Genomic DNA, 6,658 nt, shown 5'->3' with positions numbered 1-6,658 from the left:
GCTATTTTCAGAGTCCCAGGAATTCTGCTCTCATATGCAGCCTCTTTCCCTGGGTTGGATTACCCCCTCCTTAAAGAACACCAAGCAAGGCCCAGAAAGAACCTATCTCTGATTCTCATCAATAAACACTCTTGGTCTTGGCCTTGGAGTACCTCAGTAATATAATTGGTCCAGACTGGAATCACTGGGGTTTGTCGTTTATAAAAACCTTAAGGCCAGTTAATTCAGGCATACTTTACACTTATCTTTGGCATCCTGCTCAGCATCAGAATATGGGCCATTTGTCCTCTCCTGTATGTTTCTGAATTTCCTACCCAGTCCCAGCCTCTACTTTTCTCATTCCAGGAATTTCTAACTCTGGAATCCCACTCATGATAAAAGTATTCTTAAAACAATATGAAAGAATCTGCCCATCAATGATTTTCAAGCCTTTGGGCGTCAAAATCAAGTAGAGTGATTGTTAAACAGATACCTGTGCTTCCAGACTTCCAGAATTTCTGATTCAGTAGGTCTGAGGTAGACCTGGGAATTTTACTTTCTAACAAATCTCCAAATGATGTTAATGCTGTTGGTCTGAGGACCACACTTGGAGAACCACTGCTGTATAGCTTAACCTCTTCCTGGAGCATTCCTCCACTTCCTGCTTTAACTGGAATCTGTCCGTTCCCTGCAGCCCTTGTAAGTTAACTACTATCCCTACTTCCTCACTCAGGTTTTCTCTGTCTTCTGTTTCTAGATTCCAAAGTCTATCACCTAAGCCTGTCATCTGTCATGACCTGTCCTTTTGCCCAGCTTTCTCAGAAGAACCTCAAACCTATTCTGCATTTACACCCATGATGCTAGAGAAAAATCACACAGCCTTGTACACTGGTATCCACACAAATTCATCATCTCCAAATGAACTCAGGCCATAAAGCTGACTAGCAAGCCAAAGACTGAGTCCTAGGACAGAAAATTTCTGCTTCACCAGCAGCAACGCCACTTAGCAAAAACAACTTGTCTACCAAACCCAAGGAACAGGACATTTATAAGAGGTCTTAAAGAAGATTCTTTAATTGGCTATAAAGAAGGTAGACTAACATGAATCGGAGAAAGTTCAGGGATGGGTGGTTAGTCCATAGAGAAGGCTCATGGATTGACTGTTGATGGTCTGGCACCATTCATACACAAGAGGGATCCAGGAGTTCTGGGGGCCTTCTAGGTAACTGTTGAAGTGACTTCATCTAGGAAAGTGGAGCGTCTGGTTAGCTGTGCCCACAGCTGTTGACTGATTACCTTTCCTTATCTCTCTCCCCTATTCTCCAGCCCTTATGTCACTCAATTTTAGGACATCTCAGAATTTTTCTTTATCAACAACCATAATGAAAATCCATGAGTAGTGTCCATGTGCAATCATTTCAATATAATAGCTCATTAACAGTGGAATTACATATTTTAATTTTTACAGATACTACCAAATTGCCCTCCAAAAAAGTCTATCAATTTACACATCCTCTTACCTTGTCTGAAGGGGCCCATTTCCCTGCCCAACAGCCATTAATATGCTCAAGCCTCTTTCATCTTAAAAAAAAAAATTATCTTAATCCTCTATATCTAGAATTTTCCTGTCCTTTACATCAGGGTTTCTGAAACTTAGCCCTATTTATTTCAGGGACTGAATAAATCTTAGTTGTGGGGGCCCTATTCTGTGCATCACAGTATATTCAACAGCATCCCTGGCTTCTACCCCCTAGATGCCAATAGCGCACACCACCACCCCCTCAACTACGACAACTGAAAATATCTCCAGAATAAAACTGGACCCTTATCTTACACCATACACAAACATCAATTCAAAATGGAATAAATGCTCAAAACATTAAGACCAGAAACTAAAATTCCCATAAGAAAACACAGGAAAAAAGCTTCTTGACATTACCTGTGACAGTGATTTTTTTGGATATGGCACCAAGTATATGAAAATAATGAGCTTTTACACAGCAAAGAAACAATCAAGATGAAAAGGAAACCTATGGAATGGGAGAAAATATTTGCAAACCATACATCTGATTAAGGGTTAATGTACAAAATATATAAAGAACTACGTCTCAATAGCAAAAAAGAAGCTAATTTAAAAAATAAACAAAAGAACTGAATATATTCCTCCAAAGATTGACCAACAGGTGTATTAAAAGGTACTCAACATCTCTGATGAAGTAAATGAAATGCAAACCAAAATCACAGTAAGATATTACCTCATACATGTTAGAATGACTTTTATCAAAGACAAAAGATAATAAATTCTGGTGAGTATGTGGAGAAAGGGAACCCTTGTAAATTTTAAGTGGCAATGTAAATGGGTGCAGCCACTACCAAAAACATTATGGCCATTCCTTAAAATACTAAAAATGGAACTCCCATATGATGCAGCAATCCCACTTCTGGGTATATATCCAAAAGAACTGGAATCAGGATTTGAAGATACATGTCTGCACTCCAGTGTTCATTGAAGCATTATTCACCATAGCCAAGACATGTAGGCAATATAAATGTCCAACAGGTAAAGGGATTAAGAATGGCATAACATACTGTTATTCAGCCATAAAAAGGAAGGAAATCCTACCATTTGTGAAATTAGGGATGAAACGGGAGGACTTTATGCTAAGTGAAATACGCGGACACAGAAAGACAAATACTACATCCATGATGAGTCCAAAATAGTCAACTATGGACAAGAAAGTAGAGTGGTGGTTGCCAGGGGCTGGGAGGAGTGGGAAACAGGAATGTATTAGTCAATGGGTAAAAACTTCAGTTCTACAAGATGAGTAAGTCCTAGAAATTGAGAGCATAGTGCCCATAGTTAATAATACTGTATCATATACTTAACAATTTTCAAAGAAAGTTGTCTTATCACAAAAAAATAAGAGGTTAGAGGAAACCTTTTAGAGGTGAATAGGTTTGTGGCACAGATTGTGGTGAATGTTTTAACAGGTGTATTCTTATCTCCAAACTCAAGTTGTATACATTACATACGTGCTTTTCATATGTCAGTCATACCTCAATGCAATGGTATATATAAATAACAAAATGCATAGAAACAGGCTCAGCTGGGAGCCACTGCTTTTGAGCAGTTTCTTTAAAAACTGCCTATATTTGTTCTCTGTACTTGACCATTTCCTGCCTTACCCATTGCATTGGGCTCTGGGTTAGCTTAGATTAGTCCACTCAGATTTCCATAACAAAACACCACAGACTGGGTGGCATTAACAACAAATAAATTTTCTTAACAGTTCTGGAGAATAAAATTTCCAAACCAAAGTGCCAACAGATTTCTGGTGAGGGCAGACAGCAGCCTTCTCACTGCGCCTCATGTGGCCTTTCCTCAACACAAGCATGCAGAGAACAGGCTCTGGGATCTCTGACAGTTTTGCAACAGTTCTGCTGCATCAGGGACCCAGCCTTGGGGCCTCATTTAACCTTAATTGCTCTCTTAAACGTCCTTTGCAAAAATACACTGGGTATTAGGACTTCAACATATGAACTTGGGATGCAGTTAAGTCCCTAACACCTTTATAGCATCCCTGAAAGTGATCTTGCTAGGACCACATGATGCCCTTATTTCACAAATCCTTTCTAGTCCTTTTCTTGGCTTTTTTAGCATTTGACATTGACCACTTTTTTTTCCATTGAGGCATTTTATTTGCACATATATATGACATCCCCAGGCAAAAAAAAACAAGATCTCCCCTCCTGTGTGTTTTCGTCTTACTTTCTCGTGTTCCATGATGCCAGGTGAGGTTGTCAGTACAATGAAACCAATTTGATGGGACGGGAGCAGATTATTCTGCCATTTTCCTAGATCTTTTGAGTTGCACATCAAATCTGGAGCTGACCACTCCACACTTGTTTAACCTGATGGTGAGGTTCACAATTTTTCCAGCTGTGATCAAATTCAAATTCACCGATGTAACCATGCTTCATCATCACCATTAGAAAACAAATGACAACTTTGGAACACAGCCTAGTAAGAACCTAACGGTTGCCTCTCTTTTCAGCACTGTTGATGCTCTTTAGAGCATCAGCCAGGACACTCATGCACACCACTGTGGCGGCATGGAAAGATGGCGGAAAGAGGGTGCCACTTTTTTGTGAAAGATCCTTAATGCATTTCATGACACCACTCGGGATTCTCCACTTAATAGGTCACTGGTTGCTTCTGCTTGCCTTCCCTTGTAACTCTTGGCCTTGGCCCTTTAAGTATCCATTTGTCAGTCTGACCTAGACTTTCCCTTTACTGTGTTCTCATTGAGTCTTAACAGCTTAAAAAGCATCAAGACTGATGATGACAAACCTCAGTGCTTTCCTGAGCCCTAGACTTAGAAGCCCCGTGGGTGGCCACACCATCATATCCTGCTCTCAAGTGTGACACTCAGCATTCTTTTACTCTACAAATGGTGTCACCAGCCACCACAGTATTAAGTCAGAAGTCTAGCCTGGACCCTTCCCAGAGGTTCCCAGCTGCTCCTGCTGTGCTGTAATACCCAGGAAACCACTCACTCCATGGTGACTGTTTCCTTGTCTTGACTGCCCTCTCACCTGAAAGCTTGAGGGCACACATCACGTTCCATTATCTTCTCCGCTTTCAACACACTGAATGACACATTGTGTTCAACACAAATTTGCTGAATGTATAGATTCTCCAGCTGGAACATGACCGGGAAGTTTCAGTGGATGCTCTATTATAGCACCTGTTATCTGCCCACTAACCCATCCCAACCCCAACCTGGACATTAGCATTTAAGTATTTTCTCTCCCAACAGCTTTCAATGGACTTCCCCTTTCCAGAAACTGAAGTTTCCTAAAGAAGGCTGCCCCACACACAGTACACCCTTTTCCAGGACAGTCCTACATCATAGTGACAAATAAATGCAGGGATTATTAGATCTGACCCCTTACCCCAAGGGGGACAGTTCAGCATGGTCACAATAACTAAGATGCTCTGAAGGAGATTGGCCAAGGACTCATTTGTGACCCTTACCATATCCCAATTTCTCTATCTGCTCTGCTGCTTCCTTTACACCTCCCTTCCCAAGAAATGTCACTCCTAAACTCCCCATTAATTTCCTGCACACAAATCTCCACCTCAGAGTACAGCTCCCACGTACTGAGCTTGCCGCAGCCAGCTAATAGCGGCTTGAGAGAATGATAGCGTAGGTCCTTCAGTTGACCTCTTCCAAACATATGCTTGTCTTTTCATTAACCTCTAGGATAAAGATCAGACTCTCAGCAAGATTACAAAACGGAGAAGATACATTGACTGCTATCCTCTTTTTGTGCTTCTATCTACTGCTATCTCCCTCCCCACGTTCTAGGATCCCAACATCTCCCTACCATAGAGATCACAAGTTAGTATTAAGTGCTGACAGTTCTTTCCTAACACTTCAAGTATCAAAAACACAAACAGATTCAACTAACACACTGATGAAAACCCACTTCATCATCCAGGAAAGATAAAGGAGTACAAAAGAGTTTGAATAAAATGAAATGCCTTCCACCTCCTCTAATGCAAGCATGAACACTGGGTCAACTGGAGGATCTTTGAAAGCACCTCACTGTACCCTTCCTACCCCACCCCATCCATTATGTTGCTCGCAACCTCTGTATTTCACTTGTGTTCTGATGGGCTCAGAATGCTGGTAAAAAGTGACCACAGGGCAAAATCTGTTAAAACTAATCCATTAAACACTGTATGGTAAACACCAGACTCCACACTAACTACTCAGTAGGGATATACCATAGGGGAGATAGAATTTATCAGTAACACCTGGAAATGTTAACACCCTGTGGATCAGGAAGAGTGACAAGTACACCTCCTACTGTATTTCATGCATCATATGGTGAAACTGGTAACACAGTGTGTACTGGGGATACAGGAAGATCACCTTATCCAGCCAGGGGTGGGATATAGGCCAGAGCTGTTCTCCTGGAGTCACCAGAACCAGTCACAAAGAGTTCATAAACCCAGCCTTGGAAATAAGACTTGTTGACCTGACAGCAATGTTATCACTTTTTACAATCTCATTACACTATCTCGAGAGGTACTCGGTTACTGTAAGGAGTTACAAACACAGTAAGTATAGCTTCTCATAGCTGAGCTGAGAGACATGGTCCCATCTATGTATCCTCATTCTGTCCACTCTTGGTAGCACTCCCACATCTGCAGCACCATGAATGCTACCATGTGTAGCTCTTTCAAATAACATAGGAAGTATTCAATGCCACATAAACCTCTCTGGCACCTAATCAGACATAATTTGTACCAGTTACTGGGAGAAGAATGGCTCCACATCTAGGCCCTAGGATCTGACTATGAGGAAGTTTCGCTTCCCTAAAGCTTCCTGTTACTAGGAGTATACACTGCATGGAAGTAAATATATATCATATAACCCAGTACAGGTCACACCCATCAAATGGCCCACTGTGTGCCTGCTCTCCATCTATAAAATTTAGCAAGATAGTCTCTACCCTCAGGAAAGGTACTGTTTATGGAGAATCATTCATCTGTTTATTCTAAACTCCACCATGCTTTTGCTGTTACCTAAAGGTACCCTGGAAATTATAAAATAGAAGTATAAATGGCAGGTGTACATGAATGACCCAACTCTATTGGTGATGTTAT

The 6,658-nt window shown here is 41.2% G+C and overlaps 1 pseudogene; it reads right to left on the bottom strand.

Moving 5' to 3' along the window:
* Nucleotides 1–3,532: 3,532 nt before the first annotated feature.
* LOC118918533 (40S ribosomal protein S15a-like) lies at nucleotides 3,533–4,152 on the bottom strand (annotated as a pseudogene).
* Nucleotides 4,153–6,658: the final 2,506 nt, after the last annotated feature.

Source organism: Manis pentadactyla, chromosome 7 (assembly GCF_030020395.1).
Source record: "Manis pentadactyla isolate mManPen7 chromosome 7, mManPen7.hap1, whole genome shotgun sequence".
NCBI lineage: Eukaryota > Metazoa > Chordata > Mammalia > Pholidota > Manidae > Manis > Manis pentadactyla.
The sequence above is the reverse complement of the archived record's forward strand: the minus strand, read 5'-3'. Positions and strand labels throughout refer to the sequence as shown.